The 21040-nt window shown below is 40.0% G+C and overlaps 1 protein-coding gene across 8 annotated transcripts in view; it reads left to right on the top strand.

Moving 5' to 3' along the window:
* LOC129769897 (neurabin-1) overlaps window positions 1-21040 on the top strand; it is a 117119-nt gene that overhangs the window by 53076 nt on the left and 43003 nt on the right. For 2 of the 8 annotated variants that reach the window (XM_055772426.1, XM_055772424.1), the window contains exon 1: window positions 15846-16327. The exons of the other annotated variants lie outside the window; for them this stretch is intronic. The gene's annotated coding sequence lies outside the window, so the exon portion shown is untranslated. Of the gene's footprint in view, window positions 1-15845; window positions 16328-21040 lie in introns of those variants that run through there. 8 annotated transcript variants of the gene reach the window in all.

Raw genomic sequence — 21040 nt, 5'->3', positions numbered from 1 at the left:
AAGGTACATGAAAAAGATTAATGAAATTTTGTTCCACTAATTTTTGACTTGAACCGATTTATTTATTATGGCTCTACGAAAAGTAAATGGCGGGACAGTTATGCCAAGAATATCAACATGGGACAATTGAATTTGATGTTGTTTTTTCAAAAGCTGGGAACAAATCATAACTTTATGTGTTTTTTCGGAACAGTGGCCATAAAAACATTGTTTTTTGGAGAAAAGTTAAAATTTGTCAAAAAGTAACATGGGACAATTATGCGTAGAACGGCAGTACAGTGGATCCCTGATTATCCGGATTAGCGACAGCGAGTTGCATACTAAATCTATAGACATTCACGGAATTTGTCAGTGAGTGGTAGGCTCATGCTCTTTTATTTTGGTCATAGTTTTCATATTTTCTGACCACTGGTGTACACGACCTTGTAGATGGATAGCAGCAACCTTAGAAGGCAACTAAGAGAAATCCACTAAGACAAACTGATAAGACGATATATTTTGAAAACATCGTGCTTCATCACACGTTGGCAGAGGTCCTGGATAGCCTCAGTAGGGAAACTGATAGGGTAGAGGAGGATTAACCGAACAAACCATATACACTGAATTCTTTTTTACAAGATTTTAGTTTACGCGATTCTCTTGAAACTACGCCAATTTTTTCACGCTCGATTTACTCGAAATTAAGCGATTTTTACCGCGACTTTCTCGAAATTACGCGATTTTTTGCGCGCACAAAACAGTTGCGTAAGAAATAATTCAGTGTATTACGAAACTTCCGAAACTTTGAACCTCTTCTAAAGTATCGTATCGATTAAACCTGCGGCACTGGAGGTTATCCCTGGCATCCAAGAGAAATCTACTATATCCACAATAACACAAATTTATTCGACGATATACTCATACTCGAGACCAGAGATGCCAACCTAATTTTTTTAAAAAACTGGAAAAATTCGAAAAGAACCTGAAAAAAAAAATTAAAAAACTGAAAAAAAGTTGGAAGAAATAATTTTTTACAGTGATAGTATTAGTAAGTAGCATGGGTACTTACGTATTACCGCCAAAGAAGCGTTATTTTCATTATGTATTCGTTTTTTCGTAATGAAATTTATTGTGAAACAAATGTAATGGGAGCGAAATTCTCAACTAAAAATTGGTGGAAATAGTTTTGCTTGCGAGAGGCCGCCGCTTCTGACAGCGGGCAGCGGCCGACTCGAATTGCGTCACCTCGACGTAAATACATTTCAACATTATACTTTAATTTTACATTTTGTGTCATTCATACTAATCCCGACTGTTCTCTACGCATGTCTACATTTTTTTTGGAAGCTAGAATTCCTCGCATAGCTTTTTTTTCTTCTGTTCTATTTCTTAGTTTTGTTTTGTTCAAATTGTATTCCAAAAACAATCGTTCAACCGTTGATGAGGAATGCAGCAGAATCAAAAATGTTGAATACATAATGACATACTTTTTTGAGATAAAATTTTATCACAAAAGAAGCATCCTGGGGATCGTTTACAGTGAAGTCAGTAAAACCCAGTTTTCGGATCTCCTTAAATGCATTATCGATTTTCTGGACATCATTTCGATCGCAAATATTTGGAAGACTTTGTAGAAGGGGAACAATTTGCATAGGCTTCCTTTCTATGGCAATAGTTGAATCAATTATCGCCACGTTCTTGATTTAAGTTTCATTCAAATTTAAACGTTTTGGAACTTGATTGCAGAGTGTAATGTAAAGCTTTATCGCATTGGTATCAGCTACGGCATTGTGTGAAGTTTTACATACTGACAAAGATTCATCGATCAACATTTCAATAGCAGCACCTACATAAACATTATCCGAAGGGACATAATTTTGCTGATTGGACTGAATATCAATAAAAGAGAGGCAAATTAGTGAGAAAACACCATATCGTACTTCTGTTTGCTTATACCAGATATGTGAAGATATAGATCGAGAAACACGATAATCGTCATAAAGGTTTTCGATGTGAGTTTGGTGATATTTGCACTACAGCCATACTACAAAATATGAGAAAACGTCGCTTCACTTCACTCTCTTCTTCTTCTTCTTCTTCAATGGCACTAACGTTCCTAGAGGAACTTCGCCGTTTCAACGTAGTATTACTTGCGTCATTTTTATTAGTACTTAGTTGAGATTTCTATGCCAAATAACACGCCTTGAATGCATTCTGAGTGGCAAGCTCTAGAATACGCGTGATCACAGTGCAAGTCGTAGGAAATTTCTTTGACGAAAAATTCCCCCGACCAGAACGGGAATCGCACCCGAACACCCGGCATGTTAGTTATGACGCTAACCACTCGGCCACGGGTGCACACACACTTCACTCTCTATCACCATTAAATTTCTGGGATTTTTTATGTGTCGAGATTTGTCTCGAGAGACCCCAGTTGTTTATATTATTTATGGAAATCTGAGATTTTTTTTACATATCATATCAAAATCTCAGAAAGGTTAACAAGTTAAAAAGTTTAAAAATTATGTTTTTAATGCCGAAATTAACACTAGAACGACGACAGTTTTAATATACCTATTTCTACCAAACCGACCATTTTGATCAGTGTAATATTTATTTGTTAAAATATCATATATCATAAATAGATATCATAGGAAAAAGATATATTTATTATAATCTTCAATTTTATCATCATATTTATAATATTATTAGCAAATCTATATAAATAATGTGTTCCTAAGTGCGAATCCCGAGGAAGGATTCGTCTGATTTGAGCCGCCTTTATTTTGTTGTATTCTTCTCTGCCCATAGATCAAATTTATGGAGATAAAAATCGGAAAATTTTCGGAAAACCCTGAAAATCCGGAAAATTTAATTCCCATATGTTTTACAATTACATTATGATGAGCGTTGTCAGTCCGTTCGGTGTATGCGCTTATGAAATTGATCTTTGTTCGAAAGTGGAAATGGATTTTCATGTGAAATATGGCACTCCTATATCTTTTATATATATATATAAAAAATTGAAAGCCAAATGTGTTGCTAAGCGCGAAACCCGAGGAAGGAATCGTCCGATTTGAACCGTCTCTATTCTGTTGTATTCGTCTCTGCCCGTAGATGGAGAGAAAAATCGGAAAATTATCGGAAAACTCTAAAGGAAGGTCGAAACTGAATTGAAAACTGAATTCCCATATGTTTTATAACTACATCATGATAAGCGTTGTCAGTCCATTCGATGTTTGCGCTAACTTTAGCGATTGAATCCACGAACGTTCGCTTAGTAAGAAAACGTGAATGTTCGAAAGAATGCGTATCAAAAAATGAATTTTTGGCGGGTCAAAGTTCACCGGGCCAGTTAATATTAAATAAAATTAAAAAAAAAGAATCTTGTGAACAAATGATACAACCGGTTATTTTGATCGGTTGGTAGTTCTATTGTTAAGTAGAGTAAAATAAAGTTCTACCGACCTGGACTGGTACTTGCGAGTTCTAGAGCTCATAGTACATTCAATGCGTGCTGTTTGGTAAGAAATCTCAACCATGTGCTAACATAAATGACGCAAGTACTATGCAATACTATGTTGAGACAGCAAAGTTTCTCTGGGAATGTTAGCGCCATTGAAGAACAAGGGATATTCAGTAGAATCGGAAATCGGCATAAACATTATAGAATAGAGGAGGCTCTGGGGGTGTAAAACACGACCATATTGTTGACGTTGACCATATTTCTTAACACCTTCATTTTACCTTTGGCAACATATAAAATAAGCAACAGCGTGTGATGCAAAAATATACAGAAGCAATCTCCAGCAGACGCCATGAATATCAAAGCGATACCTCCACCGACCGAAATTGCGTCACTTGCTCTTGGGTTTTATATCGAGCTAAATCGCGTGATGTCAGCAATAGAAAAGAATGCGGTAGTGTGTTTTTGGAATCGCGAATAACTTATTTATACTTTTAAACTTGAAAATGGGCGGGCCTTAAATTGTATTATTTCTTCCTTCTACATTGTCCGTTCACATGTTGCAGTACTTGTTCACCACTATTGAATTTCGAGCGACCAACTTACACGTGCCAGATTCGCAGTGGTTTTTAAACCTTGTGCATTGCTGAACAGGATAAATAAATTGGAAAATGGGAATGGGATATAAACTATATATCGTTTTCCATTTATAGCATATCGAACAAATCATATTTTCCGATTCGATTGGTATCAAAATCCGTACGTACTCTCAAATTTTGATACGTTTTATACGTCTCTTTGGTATCGATACCTCAAAATGCCTGGGATTTCAAATGAAATACTCAGGGTATAATAATATCAATGTGGAAAAATCGTGACCCAATACTGCAGGAAAATTCAGAAAAATGTGTTCGAGGATTGAACAAATCTAGGTGTGTCAAAATCATGGAATTAAATTATAATAAAAAAAATTGATAACGATAATGAAACATTGTAATTTTAGGTAGTTACTACCTTGTATACAACGTTTTTATAAAAATAAATTGATCCAAGTCACGACCGCATTGTTAACGTAGAAATACGAAATTATTCTTCGTCGCTCACATCTTCTCGGTTCACTGAGAACATTTCGTACCACCGATAAACGGTGCTGCGGTACAAGGTTGCATCACCATATGCTACAGTCAACATTCGGAATGCGTCAGAGCAATTAATTTTGTTTCGACGTGGGACTACGTCTTTCAGTGAGGGTGCCGAATCAGAAAACAGGTCATCGAGTCTTTTAATGAATTAAACTGATTTTGGTCGCAACTTCGAAGCCCAGGTGCAACTCGATGAATTGATACAAACCGTCGGTTTTCATGCCGTCTGGTGGAGAGCTCAGCGCTTGAGCGTTGAGCGAGAAAAAATAGGAGTAAGCGAAGTGAACCATCATTGACTAACAGTGGTACAGTGAAAATGGCGGTCCAGAGGTTCCCAAGGAGATGAGTTCGACTAATACTCCGGAACTAAGATCAATTGATTAATACTGACCAATTGTGATGCACATATGGGAGAAAAGGATAGACAAAAACAATGGTCTTACAATAGTCAGTGATAGTGCATAATTTTTACATTAAACTATGGAAAAACGCTTCCTTGAACAAGAATTTCGTGGATTTTTACGTGTTCAACGTTGCGTGTTCCATCGGGACAATGCCAGACCTCCTGTACTCCACCTGACGTATTTATCAAATATTACACCTTCAAATTATCACTTGTTGAGATTTCCGCTGAATTTTCCAAAAAACAAAAACTTCGATTCTTTGAACAGCTTCAACAATCAAAATAAGTAGAAGGCATCTCAGATTCTATTGAATCTTTATAACAAAACATTCGATAAGTTCCCCCACTGCCAGCACTGTTGTAAGACCAATATGATTTATCCAAATGCCAAACTTCAAACGATGGTTGTCAAAAAGACAAACTAATGTTTAGCTTACATTCATCCCAAAATCGTTGATTTAAGTTGTGCTGCTTTCGCAATTTTCCAAGCAATGGAGAAATCTGATTCTCGTGTGAAGGAAAATTGTGTAGAGTCGCATTTTAGTTGAAAAATTTTCTTCGATTCATCATTTTGAAAATTTGTTGAGTCATTTTGAGATTTCCAGTGTCTCATAAATAAGAAATGTTGTCTGATCATTTTAGAGCTCATCAACTAAAATTTATCAGGGAAAAAACAAATCTTTTGATTCAAAATATAGCTTTCCATTGCAACGTCATACTGTTGTCAGTATTCTATTTAAAACTGTATCGTTTCCATTGAATCTTCCGACGCGGTCGTGGTATGCCCAGTCTACTCTCCGGGGCCCCATTACACATTTTGATTTATGCAGAGTGTACGTGCCATTTTTCGACTTCTTGTACTCTTTCTTCTCTTTCTCAGTAACGTAACGAAAAGCGGCGTCGGCGGCGGCGGGGGCAACAGTCAGTTTGTTGCAATGTTATTGCTTCCCTTATTCATTGAACGGCATGGCGATTCAAAGGCCGCCCCTTGTTTTGAGTCAATTAATTTCCACTGGCACAGATTCGTATCCATCTGCGCGCGGAAGCAGCGCGAAGAAGTGCGAGATTGTTGGTTTTATTGATGAGAAGATTTGTTTACAACCGAGACCGCCACCTATATTTCTTCCCCTCCCCTCCGCGCAGCACCCAGACAGAGTGGAAAATATGTTTGCAGTATGAATTTCTGTGCTCCATCACTACCGGCAGACTCAACACACTAAAATGGTAAGTCATATTCTTCAGTGGCGTTTGGCATCATCTCGTGTCTCGTTTGAGCTGCCTTTGGAGATCTTTGTAGATTTGATCTCGCTGCTAGTTTTGTGGTGGAATATTTCAAACATTGGCGGGGTATGGCTTGGACTAGGTCCAGAACAAGCATGATAGCTTATGTTCTAGGTTTGGATGCTAGATGTTTTCTGCTGCGTCCGCTTTTTGATACTATAAATGGAAACCGAACTACGAGAGCTGATCGTAAATCTTTGATAGTTTACTTTAAAGCGTATTGCTCCAAAATTGGTGTTGGGAACGAACGAAAGGAAAATTATTTTCTCTATGAAGATAAAGTTCAAAACATTGTATGTTTTGAAATATTCCCACATTGAGCGAAATATTTCACACATCTTTAAATGAAAACATCGTAAGCAGCTTTCGAGAGGGTGACAAATCGAAAAGACGTGCATGGAAGCCACAATCTTTCCATATGTCAATTTGCAAACTTTTTTCGGAAGGTTTGAATGTTGGCAATGAATTAAGAAGTGACGATAATATTGAGCTTTCAATTTTTGGGCCAATATGGTTTCGTCGAAGAGAACCTTCAAACGAATTATTCAGATTTCTCCTTGCAATCTAGGGCACTTTGTTGGTACTACCCGGGGGTCATTAACATCTAACCTCCGCCTCTCCGCTCCATCACACACATCTAGATGCATTTTCGCATCTTCCGTCACCTGCTGCGACGAGGCTACATGCGAAATGCGCGAGAGATTCTGAGATTCACTTTGCCATAAAACATATTCGCAGCGCGTCTTCTCAGCCGACAGCCGGTTCTCTTTCGACGACGGAACTCAGGGGGAAAGAAAAGTGAAAACGAGCTGAATTACGAACGCGTCCATCTTTTTTTCGAGCCAGCTTGGATGTGACCCAACCTGCCAGCCTGCGACCATGTCTGTCTGGTGCGCGGATCCAAAAGAGTTCTCCCTCGCGTACCGCTGACATACCGGCTATTGAATGATGGATACATATTTATAATCAGCTTGCATAATCTGCGTCTTCGACGTGATGTAATTTGTCGAATGCTGATCAAGCAAAGTACCTTCTATCAGATGGTGCCCATTAATTTGCGTTACAGTCGCAGGGTTGTGGGGTTGTTAGTTATTGGACCCTCCCAAATACATCCAATATTTTACAGCAAACTGTCAGCTGTTCATTTATTTCAAATTATCAGCTTGTGTATCGCTTAAATGTCAAGATTCCTGAGGCTTCAATTTTAGCAAAAAATCAATTGATCTCACCATTGACGATTTGACACTTTCCGAAAGTGCAGCTTAGAATGAGTGAATTGTGAATTGTGAAATGTGAGTGAATTGTGAATTTTTCGCACCGGCGGGAGAGTGCAGTGAGTGTCATTGGAAGTGCGAGTGCGCATGTGTGTTATTGCTGTGTTGCGCATATAGATTAAATATATTAATTTCTCTCGACCCGTATTTACCGCAATGTGTTCGGAATATCAAAAACGGAGCATTTACGTTTTGGTGGTATATGAGAATGTTCTGTGTCTGACACTGGGGGAAATACGCAGCCCCCGATGATGATCAGCGTGCTTTTTTTGTTTGTGTTTTCAGATTCTAGCGGGAGATGCGCATGGCTCGTAATTGACTTAGACAGCGCGCACACAGTGGGACAGAGCGCACTTCATTGGCGTTAGATTTCCTCAGCACATCCCAAATATTTCAGGTTACCGGAATCGAACTGTGCCAACATAAAATCTGTTCACTTTTGTGTCCCGATGGGCAAGTAAAACTGTGAATTAACAAATCGTACTTGAGCAGCTTAGCATTATCAACGAGCAAGTTGCACAATATGGTGGTACCAATTCGGAACTGTTAATTTAAAGGTATCCGTTACTGAATTGAAGGCAATATCTCTTAGATAACGGCATGCTTTCTTCAATAGTCAAGAATTGTCTTGACCACATCCTTGCAACTGCTAAGGAGAGGGCAAGACTGTTAGTTCGACATTTGCTTAAGAGAGAAACATTTCTATGTTTCTCTACGACCTCTCATAAATATCTCGGAATTTTATTAAATGTGTTAGATGGGGAGATAGCCATATGATACACTCAGTGGCGTACCGTTACCGGGTGACACCCGGGCGGGTCACTCGAGTGTCACCCCTGTAGTCAAACCTTTTTATCAAATCTTTGTTTTCGTTCTCTAATGAAAAATTTTAAAGGGTGTGTCACATCAAATTGCATCACGGAAAAAACGCTGTAGAAATTCGCCCAGTAGACCGATCCTTTTGAAAATTTTAGACAGTAAAATAAAAACTATTAAACAACTTTTGGCATTTTCTTTTTATTCATACTTCGAGCCCAAGCCCGTATGCTCGCACCTTCCTCTTTACCCCGTCCATAAGGTTCTGTACAACGTCAGGTTGTAGTTTTTTTTTAACAGAAATCCATTTTCTCTTGAAGTCCGCCTTCGATTTGACAACTTTTGGGTTCTTCCGGAGGGCCTGCTTCATAATCGCCCAATATTTCTCTATTGGGCGAAGCTCCGGCGCGTTGGGCGGGTTCATTTCCTTTGGCACGAAGGTGACCCCGTTGGCTTCGTACCACTCCAACACGTCCTTTGAATAGTGGCACGAAGCGAGATCCGGCCAGAAGATGGTCGGGCCCTCGTGCTGCTTCAATAGTGGTAGTAAGCGCTTCTGTAGACACTCCTTAAGGTAAACCTGCCCGTTTACCGTGCCGGTCATCACGAAGGGGGCGCTCCGCTTTCCGCAAGAGCAGATTGCTTGCCACACCATGTACTTTTTGGCAAACTTGGATAGTTTCTGCTTGCGAATCTCCTCCGGAACGCTGAATTTGTCCTCTGCGGAGAAGAACAACAGGCCCGGCAGCTGACGAAAGTTCGCTTTGACGTAGGTTTCGTCGTCCATTACCAGGCAATGCGGCTTCGTCAGCATTTCGGTGTACAGCTTCCGGGCTCGCGTCTTCCCCACCATGTTTTGCCTTTCGTCGCAGTTAGGAACCTTCTGAACCTTGTATGTACGCAGGCCCTCCCGCTGCTTGGTCCGCTGGACGAATGAACTTGACAAATTCAGCTTATTGGCGACATCCCGGACCGAACTTCTCGGATCACGTCTAAACTGCTTAACTACGCGCTTGTGATCTTTTTCACTGACGGAGCATCCATTTTTTGCCGTTCTTCACCTTCCGGTCGATGGTTAAGTTCTCGAAGTATCGTTTTAGTACTCTGCTGACCGTGGATTGGACGATTCCCAGCATCTTACCGATGTCCCGATGTGACAACTCCGGATTCTCGAAATGAGTGCACAGGATTAATTCACGACGCTCTTTTTCGTTCGACGACATTTTTCCAAATTTACGAAAAATTGAAAGTGAAGCATGGCCAACGTGATCTATACACTCTTATCTGATTATAAGCGAAAGCTGAAGATATAATTCCTAAAAATTAGATTTCTACAGCGTTTTTTCCGTGATGCAATTTGATGTGACACACCCTTTATTTGACAAACAACGAAACTTATTCATTAAAATGATTGAAACGATCAAGATGTCACAAGATCTTCACGCGCCTTGGCTTAGCAAGAGCAAATTGTCTGAACACATCGTTGAAGCCAATAGAGTTAGTACATTGAATTTCAATTATCAACAAAGCCAATCCATTTTCTCATCTTTCATGATTCTGCCGCATTCAGATAAAAACGCGCCTTGGCAACATTACTACGAGAGCCCAATGACTTCAACCCTGTATGATCTCAGCGATACTTGTTGCTTGGTAGATTCAATGGATCATTCCATGGCAGGCTTCGTAAAGCTAATTGAACATAATTTTTCACTAAAGAAAACCACCAATCACTGAGCATAGGTAAATGAACCTTCAAGTTTGAAGCCTCTTTAAAATAAACAAAGAATAATCACTTCATTCAATTCAATTTCATTCAAAAGCTCGAATGTTTTTTTTCGAAACAATGTAATATAAGGTTGGGGAAAGAGTTATCCATTATTTTCTCGATATTTTCAGTGATCAATATCTCGTGTAATATGGATCAAACAATTTCAAGTTTAAGATCCTTGTAAAGGTGACATTTCACACTGAAAAATTCTTTTGCTGTTTTTTGTTTGTGCCATTCAGTTGTGAGTTACTGGGTGTTAACAATAAAGGACAATAAAGGGAGAAAATTCGGTACAATTTACGTTTTTCCTTTTATAAAGGCGAAAATGCAAGCCAGGCCGCTAAAATTGTGAATAGTGTTTATGGTACCAATACGAACAATACAGTCATCGAAACTTCACACAGCGAACTCTATTTCATTTCTTTAATGCAGTCAAAAAGGGTCCCACGAAGCAGTTATTTGAGTTTCGGAAATAGAAAAAAGTCACTCAGGACAAGATGTCATTGAAACGGGATATCTGGAGAGATGCCATTTTCGATCAAAAAAATTCGTTGACAATGATCGATCGATTATCGTGGTGCAAAATCCAAGTATTATCCTTTCACAAATCTGGCTGTTTGCGATGTATTTTCTCCCTCTAACGCCTCATAACGAGAAGGTATACTCTTTATTGACCTTTGACTCTTCGGAAGGACTTCCGAATGGACAGTACCACGAGTATTGAAGAATATAGTCAGCATTCACTCCACTTTTGATCAACTTTTACGTGTTTGGTGTTTGGTCCATGCTGATGATTGTTGGCTTGAATGTCATACTCGTACACCCATGTCTCGTCGCCATGCACTATGTGTTGGATGAACGTGGGATCAGAATTTGATCATTCAGGCATGTCTTCAACCACTTGATTACGATTAAATTTTTAAAGAAAATTGAGCTCTCGTGCTGCGACTTAGCATGCTCCAAACCTCAACTAAAATATGACGAACGGTCTCGTGAGTGATATTTAATTCAAGAGCTAGCTCTTTCAAACTTAAATGACCAACTCCGAGCACCATTCTTTCATTCTGTCGATGTTTCCATCCGCTGAAGAGGTGGATGGTCGTCCTCGACGTAGCAAATCGTTCATCTTTTTTTCGGCCGTCTTTGAATTCTTTATACAATTCATACACCCGTGTTTTCGACATAACTGAGTCACCAAATGTATTCTGCAACATTTTCAACGTTTCGGCACGAGAAATTTCGTATATATTTCCCCAACAGAACTATCCATATCGAAAATCGTCTTGGAAAAAAAGTTAACTTGTTTTTAAGGACGCTGTAAACAAACAGAATGACAGATTGCGCCCAAAATTGACATTAAAACCACTGACAGTAGTACCAGCTTGAGCTTGAGCTTGAGCTTGGGTAGACTGTACAATTCGTAGTGATTGACCTGAACCAGCGAAATTGCACAAAAAACACACTGAATGACGCCTGGGAGTAGCAATTGGGCAAGTTTCGGTGATTCGTGCTTTAAATAGTCAATAACAACGCCGGTCATGTCCTCACAGTCACCAGAGGAAGCGAATGAATGTTAGTATGATACGGCGGCGGCGACAAAGGCCAGAAGGGTCGCCTCTATAGCGTGGTTCCCTAGCGTTTTTCAAGGAAGGGATAGTTGTTAGTGAGGAGCGGTAACAATCAGGATTCACTGAGGTAAGTGATGTGATTCTGTAAACGTGAACTGTCGCCCACTCGAAAACAAATTCTGAAAAATTTATGTGTCACGACACGCGCCAGAGAAAACAATTATTTGACTAGCTATATATTGTATTTTTCATTCCGTCCACTCGAACCGCGATGGGGGAAAGTTAACTGTGGGAAACCTGAGAAGGTAACCGATATAACTCCTTTGCACCTTTTCAAACCAGTGATATATTCTCTTTTTCAACCTTTTTTGAGAAACCTGAGAAGGTAATCAAGAGAACTCCTCTAAAATTGATCGAACCGCAACGCAACGGCACTACAGCGGATAACTAAATACAAATGTAACAATGTCAAAGAAAACTGACAGTAGTACCAGCTTAAAACAAAATCGAAAAATACTCAACGGGAAGTTTTAAAATTACAAATTCCCGGTATATATTCGACAGAAAGTAGAGACTTTAAACTTTAAAAGTTCCTTCGCCTCTAGCCTTAAAAAAAGGCGTATTAATAGATCAATCAATGGAGGGTCTCAAAATTAACAAAATAAACGCAACCGCAACCGTAACCGTTTTGACTACGGAAATTTTCGGCTGCAAAAAAGTTTGTCGCCACGGGAGTATGTACACAAAAGTCTCTCGTTTCTTTCCCGAAAAGTGCAGACACGCTTGCACATATTTAAATTTAGTTTGATTTTGTCTAAAATTGTTCCGCTAGGAATCCCTCCCAGTCACTACAATACCTAAGCTGCCATATGTCGACATTTGTCCTTATTGCCAATGGACGTAGTGTATAAAGTATGTATCTCAACATTGAATCTACCACTATTACCTACCACCATATTTCCACCTAACTGTATGAAAACCGATGCAGTACATTTTTTCATCGAGCCTTCGTCGGATTTGAGAGAACAAAAGAATATGTTTAGAAAAAAAATCAAAATTGCACTGCGATGGGATTTTATTCATTCACAACCGATTTTCGTAGGACTACCATATACATTGGAGACACAATTTACAACTTTTATACGCGCACATTCAATATTTATCTTTTGCTTTTCTTCTACGTGTCGGTGCAAGCTCTGCACTATGCTTGCTTTTTACATATTCTAAGAATAAATTTCTAAGTAAACAATTTGAGCATCCGTTTAACACGGTAGCAAAACAAAAAATGGGGTTAGCCAGAGCGACTGTGTTATTCATTGTGTCGTTTCCTCCTCTGTTATCCTTGGATAAAATGATACACAACGGACAGCTACGATTGTTTTCGCAATGTTAGGATTGTTATTAGGATTGGACGTAGGGATCGATTATGGATTCTAAAAGACGTAATGACCGATTCACTGATTAAATCAGTACCAGATAATCGATCTTTGCTGAATCGAATGCATTTTTTCCAATTTATTTATTTATTCTACATAAGTGTTGTCTTTTCTTTGAACATGGAATAAACATTTCACATTTCTATACAAACATCAAAGGCATTTTATTTTGATTCTCAGCATAAAAATCACAAAAAACTTGGAGTCCAAGAAAAATTGTATTTTCCAGGTCATTAATCGTGTACCGTCATGGATTTACTTAATAAAGTAAATTAATTGAAAATTATCATTAGAAATTTAACAAATCCTCTGACAATAAACTCATAAAATCCAACAGTGCCATACGCCTGACATTCAGTCAAAATTTTAGTAGTAGTCCAAGTCCTAGAAAAGAGCGCTTCTGCTGGACCCGATATAAAACCATCCAATTGTGTCACATTTTTCACTGTCAGCTTAGCGAATGTCCCTTCGCGTTCCCTAGCTTTTCGTTCATTTTGCTGAATTCTCTGTCTTTGCGTAGACAACGAGTCGCTATTACAAAGAAAATGACAAACTTTGTTTACGCTGCCAGCCGACGACATGTATCAATCGCTGTCAAATTACGACTGACATAAAATTTGAAGCACATATTTTTGTGACTTCAATAGTTTGTTTTCAATTCAGTTTCCAAGCAAAGTGTTTTGGTCAATAAGTAACAAACGTCACTCGTAGACATATTATCGAATGAAGTGATTATCATACCTCTTCGTTCAGCTGGTGAAGAGGTATTGATGCTCAGTAATACTCTCGTTTTCGACATGTTGAACCTACACTCCAGTACTGATATGGAAGACGTAATTCTCCGTCGAAAACATCCTAAAAGTGTAGCATGTTTCGAACTAATAGGAGTACCGGTAAATTTCTTCGTTTTTTTTTTGAAAAATTAATGCTTCATTCTACAAAAATGGTTACAAATTTAATATTCAAAGTATTGCTCATCGCTAGTCACCAAGTATGTTTTGACCGATTTCGCGATATGCGGCCGAGCATTGTCGTGCAGCAAAATAGCTTTATCGTATCTTTGCTTGTATCGTGGCCGTTTTTCCGTCAGTGCATGACTCAAACGCATCAATTTTCGTCGGTAGAGGTCCCCCGTAATGGTTTCACTCGATTTAAGCAGCTCATAGTGCACCACACCCAGCTGGTCCCACCAGATAGACAGCATAACCTTCTGGCCGTGAATATTCCGCACGTACGTCAATGTTGATGCATGGCCGGGGTATCCATACGATGCCCGACTTTTGAGATTGTCGTAAAGGACCCACTTTCATCGCCAGTAACGATTCGATGCAAAAAACTTTTTCTTTTATGCCGTTGTTCGCACCTGAAAAAACGGCGTTCGACGTCTTGTGGCTTCAATTGATACGGCACCCAATGTCCTATTTTTCGGATCATTCCCATTGCTTTTAAACGATCGGGTATGGTTTGCTGAGCTACTACAAGTGTATCTGCAAATTCTTGTTGCGTTGTGACGGATCTTGATCGAGTAAAACCTCCAATTCTTCATCTTCAAACTTTTTTGGTGGTCCGGAACGTTCTTCGTCTTCCAAGTCAAAATTACCACTTTTAAACCGTGCAAACCACGTCTGACACGTTCGCTCAGTTGGAGCATGGTCTCCATAAACTTCCACCAAAATGCAATGAAAGCTTCTTTCTTCATATTAAAGTAATGAAGTAACACTCCTCGCAGAAAACACTCTCGTTGACACGAAATTCGACATATCCGAAGTGGCAAAAAACTATGTTGTTTACACTTCAACTTTTTGACATATACTGAAAAAGGCGTGCAATGACAGTAGCTTTCTGACGAATGTCTGGAAATTTGATTCACTGGAATAATAATCAAGTTACGCCATCTGTTAGAAAACCGAAGAAACTTACTGGTACACCTAATAAATGGGAGTAAAGATGAGTTTTCATTTTTGATCCGGCTGTCTATAATCGTTTTGACCATCGATTAAACAAACCAATCCCATTGTTCGGACAACATTGTTTGGAGTGCGCCCTTCCTTTCGCCCTCTCTGTCACCCCTCAGATTGACGATTGTATTGAGGAAACAGAACGTGCAAACTTCCAGATAGGGCACCACAGCACAACTTCGCCCCTCGACCGGGAATAGCTATGGTGGGACAGAGAGAGAGAGAGAGCTAGAGAACGGGAATACTGATCCAGCCCCGATCGCGGATCGACATTACTCTGCTCCGTACTCAAATGTGAGAGAACTCGCGTTTGGTATCCGCTGCTCCAAGAATAAATCGTCAAGATTATAGATCGAGGCAGCAAAATATTGTACATATGTGTATATATTTAGGACGCGCGTCGCTCCATACCCGCTCTGCCGCGGGTATGTTCGTGGGCAGAGCTCTCCTGGTGTTGCTGGTTGTAACGTGAATGAAATTTATTAGTATTGTTTTGCTAGAGGCGTGTGCGCGCCGCGCCACTCTCGAGTAGATTTCTTCATTTGATCTCCGGCGGGGAACCAATATCACGCGGAGGAGACACCTCCAAGCCGCCTCGCAAAAATCGCGATCGCGCGTTCTGTATGTGAGAGACCAGCCGCGCGTCCGTGTCCTGGTCCCCTTCATATTCTGGGTCACCCCTCAGTCAGCTCTTGGTGGCGTCGTCGTCGGCGGTATTCACGACGAGCAGCAGCAGAACGCTCGCCGAGAGTTGCGAGAAGTTTTCGCGTTTGAACTCTGGCCACGATTGGATGTGCGGCGTGTGTCCCGAGCGAGCGCATCCCGGTCGCCGGTTCCTAGTATTGTGTCCGTTCACCGTTGCAGCAGTTGTGTACCCTTTCCCCCGGTTCGAAACGGAAGAGAAGGCAGAGATTCGTGATTGTGGAGCAGAAGCGCGAGAACGCAAGAATTGATTGACATTCCGTCGCCTTCGGTTTTGCTGGATCTTTGTGTGAAGAGCGTGATCTACAATAGAAATGAGATGCAATTAATATATTCCATTGAGGTGTAATTACCGGGAATCGGTCGCATCGGCGGCAGAGAGTGGAACGTATTCCGCGTTTGTCGCGTTCTGTGAGTGACAGTGGACTGTGATCTCTGGCTATGGATAAAAATTGTGGAAATTCTTGACCCTTCTTCCATGTAAATTGAGTCCAAAAATTGTGTGAACCTCAGCAAATAGTCGGAATAGAAGGGGTAATGCGTATGCTTCGCAGTGATGAGAATATGTGAAGTAAAAAACAACATAACGGCGGGGCCAAAGCGAATTGAAAATACGACGGAGCAAATTAATTATCACTTGCTCCCTTGTGTTGCGTTCTCTGTGAAAGTGAATTATTGGATGAAATTTAATTACTACAACAATGTGAGATTCTCTCCCTCTCAATTGTGTGTGTCTCTGTCCCCGAAGGAATGCAGCAGTTCAGAGTGCCGCTACTATAATGAAGTCACTCAAATGTGCAAGTTTTTGAAAAGTGTTTTTGGCGCCTGATGTGAAGCCGGTTTGCGTGGGAGCTGCTTCCATATCGATCAATTAACTCATGATGACGCTTCTCCGCGCACGATGATCATCACCAGAAAATGTGAAACGGCGTGAGGCTGTCTGAACGCGAATGCTGAGATGGATTCAACCGAAATGTATCAATTATATTCGTTGTAGAAGAGAGGGTTGATTTAATCTGCGAGCTTGTGTCATAATCGTCGTATTGAAGTGTGTTCCCCGTTCACTTCCTCCTTCTCGAGCTGCAGCCAGTGCAGCTCCGTGGGGCTGTGCCTAATCCAAATCCTGTCTGTTTGCTTGCTGTCGTTCTTCAGACCACGAGTCTTGCCACTGTGGTGATGCTTACATCGCCAGTCAGTGACATGAATATACCACCACAGATTGTAGATAATTGAACATCCCTAGCGTTTCACGCCTTCCGCCGACGCGTTAGGTATGATGTGAAGAAGGTTATATAGTAGAGGAAAGACGGTGACAGAAAAACAAAAACCCATAAGTCAGCAAGATTGGGTTTGGGTAATCCGAAACGCTGCTGAAACTTCTCGGCTTATGTCACGCGGGAAGTGGATATGAAATCAATGGAAAATATGCACAGGAAATTGGAACATATGATTTATCTGACTTCTTTTTGCTGCGTTGGGATAATCTTGCTCTTTTTTTGAATAGTGGGTTGTAACAGGTTGATGGTGTTTTGCAGAGGCGATAGAATGTATTTTGAAAGCAGACATTGAATTGAAGCTCTAGTCTCTCAGAACCCAGAATTATGAAATCAGCTTTACCACGGTAGGGTTTTGTTGAATTTAAATAAAATCAGAAGAGTGGCACGAGAGATACGACCGCATTGTTAACGTAGGACTACGAAATTATTTTCGGGGAAAACAAACATTATAGAAATTGAGAAATAAGCTCTTTAGTACAAATGGTTTGGTAGCCGAAGAATGAATGCTTGCAGCGCGGTAAGAATTCAAACTTAATTGGAAGAAATCGACAAAAAATGACAGAGAATACCATTCGGCATCTAAACAAGCACTGCTCAACCGCTTGAAATTGGTTAACGTTGTAAATTGAGGAACGAAAAGCTATTCCATCTCATTTGAATTTTTGTATTGGGTTCCAGTTAAGCACGGCTTACTCATCGTCATATATGCAAGGCGTGAATACAGCAAGCGATGGGAGAACATTTTCTAACGGTCCCCTTTCTTTCTTTCTTTGTTTTTAAGAGGCTTTAACCTTTGCAGTTCATTCGCCTCTAAGCCACGGTCCCCTTGCTCATGTATTTACGTCACATTCTCACAGTATCGCGAGAAGTGTAAGAATGAAAGAAACAAGAACTTCACTCTCGTTTCTCTCAAACCTTTCTCTCCAAAATATCTTCTGTTTCAATTGAGTCTCGGTCACTAAAGTCGATCTCAAAGAACAGCATGACGAGCGACTTGAATGAAGGAGCGGGTATTCAATTGAATGGAAGGCATACAGCTACATATGAATGATACATGCTCATTCGTCAATTTGCTACATGTTCATTTCGTCTTGTGCTGTTTGGGCTGAGGGGGCACGAATAAATCGAAATGCATTGAAAGGTCAGTAGTGAGCAGATTTAACGTTAAATTAACTTTCAGCATTAACATGTACTGTTGATCGCTGTCTAGAGCGACCGTGAAACACTGAACTTATTGAATATCCAAGTAATCCTTTAATGTATCTAATTACATCTCCAATGCTGCCGAAAAAACCATTTCTCAAAAAATTCATTCATAAATCATACTATACTACAGCTTTCGCAGAACGACAACAGAAAATTCGATCCGAATTGGTGGCGGCGGTAGCAACTTTTAGCTTGAACTTGAGCTGGAGCTTGGGTAGTCTGTACACTTCATAGTTCACCTACGTGGTTGTCCTCAACAAGCGAAATTGAAAAAAAAAAACAAAGAACACACTGAATGACGCTTCGGAGCAGCAATCCGATCTCATTGTCTCAAGTCTTGGTGATTCGAGCTTTAAATAGTCAATCACAACGTCGGCCACGTCCTAACAGTCACCAGGGGAAGGGAAGGAATGTTAGTATGATATTCGCCGCCTCTATAGCGTGGTTCCCTAGCGATTATCATGGATGGAAAAAAATATAAGTGGAAATGAGTAAGGAGAACCAGGATTCACTGTGATGAGTGATGTGATTGTGAAAACGCGAATTCTTAACTATTCAGCGAAACGAGACATTCAATCTAATCTGGCCGGTCATACATTTCGTTATTCTTCGTGCGTGGTAAGTAGGTATTTTTCCTGACTTGAAGAGGTCACTGAGAAAAATTCTTTTTTATTCATCCCTCGTATTACATTTTTTCAATCGTGGCGACCTATGTTTGTTTTTGGCAATCTGAGAAGAACACCGAAAATCCCTTCAAGTATTCCTCGAATAGACGATATGTTTTTCAAGCTGAGAAGGTCATAGAAGGAATTCCAGGCTCCATCCATTTCTTTCTTTGCATAATAACCATGGATAACAACTATTACAATCATCCTACTTAGAAGCTTTGGACCCTCTGCTTCGGTCCTCAACAGTTTCAGGTTTTTTTCGGACATGCTACAATATAGATCCGTCATTCGCAGGCGGAGTTACGGTACTTTGACGCCACTTTTAACCCGGAAACAATGCTCGAATTCACGAAAATTGAATGATCGTTCGAAAAAAGTCACCACTAACTCTTGAACAAGCTCTTTCCCAGTAAAAAAAATCTATTCGTTTTCTTCTATTATTTCAAATATTACATTAGAATGCATCGACATTTTTGGAATAACTCTTTAGTAGAATGTTTTAGAGGCCCTGAAAAGAGCCGATAGTTTGGGTGGTTTCCTGAAAGCAGTTGAATGCGGTTGATTCGTGATTCATTCTTGTTCTCGCGAGAACAATACACAAACTGGCCATTTGTCGAAATTTGTATCCTTATAGCCAATACATTTATCTGTACATGTATGCAGTACGCATTTATCTTCTAGAGACACACTATATTGAAGTGGTAATAATTTCTCTATGATTATTATGAATTCTTTTAGCATTTGGATCTCGAATTCTAGTATTGAATTGAGAAATTAGTCTCCATACTCCATACAGAAACAGGAACAGGACGGAAAAATAAAAAGGGTTTGACAATTTAACGGCAATGAGTGCCGTACTGCACTCTATACAGTAAAATCTGTTTTTGTGCGAATTTTTTTTTGTGCGATTTTTTTTTGTTCGGGGTATGAAAAGAAGCATATTTGACGAAGTTATCGTCCATTCAGTTTTTTTTGAGGGTTTATATGCATTTCTTTGCGAAAAAAGCATATTAGCGTCTCAATTATCTACTTCTGAAATCATTCCCCTCCTCTCATCAAATGCTCTAAGTTTTTCTAAGTTTTTGCATGACATGATTACTAACAGCAACACGTTTCGACATGCAACTAAAGGGTTCTGTGCTTCGTGCTTCGGTTTTGAGCCACGCGCAACCGAAAAGGAAAACTGTCCCATCGCAAAGCAGGGAAACAAAAGGAAATTGAACAGTGAACGGCGTGGATGTGAGTTATTTTCTTGGGGGAAACTTTTTTTATGCGGTCCCTATCTACCGCACCAAAAATGTTTTTTTCAAAATGTGCACCGAACACGATTTTTGAAAGCTATGGGTGAAGTTTTGCACGATTTTTTATGCGTTCCCTATCCTCCGCACAAAAAAAGGTTTGCCTGTAATTATTCCGCTGAGGCCATGAGTGCAGCACTGCACACGCGAAATCTTCCAAAGTATCAAATGTGTGCGCTACAGCACATGTTTTACGTTAAAACTATGTGTTTTTCGTTTTCTACTGACCTCAATGACCTTAATACATAGTAGGACACTCCAATCAGATAGTTTGGCATCACTGCTTGTTTTATTCTACCAATTACAATTTATCACTGCCCGAAATGCTCTGAAAAGTTTTTATATCTGGATTGTTTTAATAGAAGACATTTTACGAGTTTGAAATAATGATTCTTATACTAGATGGGTTCCTGGCACCATCTAATATAAGAATCAACCATTGGACCCTTCAGGTTTTTATGAACTTTTTGGGCAAAACACCATGGCCGTCAAAGTGTTAAGATCACTAAACGTAGGGTAATGTCATTTCATTGTGTAGCGGACCGGGTTTCAAAAGACAACCCGGAACCTACGGCCAGCTCGAAGAAGCTAAAGGCTTAACTTTCACACCCGTCCTCTCTTAAGCGATTGGCTTAAGCGCCATCTCTTTCGAGGACCAATCACCGCGTTCGTTGCCCAAATTGTGTCCTTTCGCAAGGATTGGAGAACGGCCGAGCTGTATCAATTTAAGGCTGACAGAAGACTCCCGTATGCCACTCCAGGAAAATTACCAGCAACGGTTGTTGGATGGTACATAAA

This window comes from Toxorhynchites rutilus, chromosome 2 (genome assembly GCF_029784135.1).
Source record: "Toxorhynchites rutilus septentrionalis strain SRP chromosome 2, ASM2978413v1, whole genome shotgun sequence".
Lineage (NCBI taxonomy): Eukaryota > Metazoa > Arthropoda > Insecta > Diptera > Culicidae > Toxorhynchites > Toxorhynchites rutilus.
This window is presented reverse-complemented; position numbering and strand designations above follow the sequence as displayed.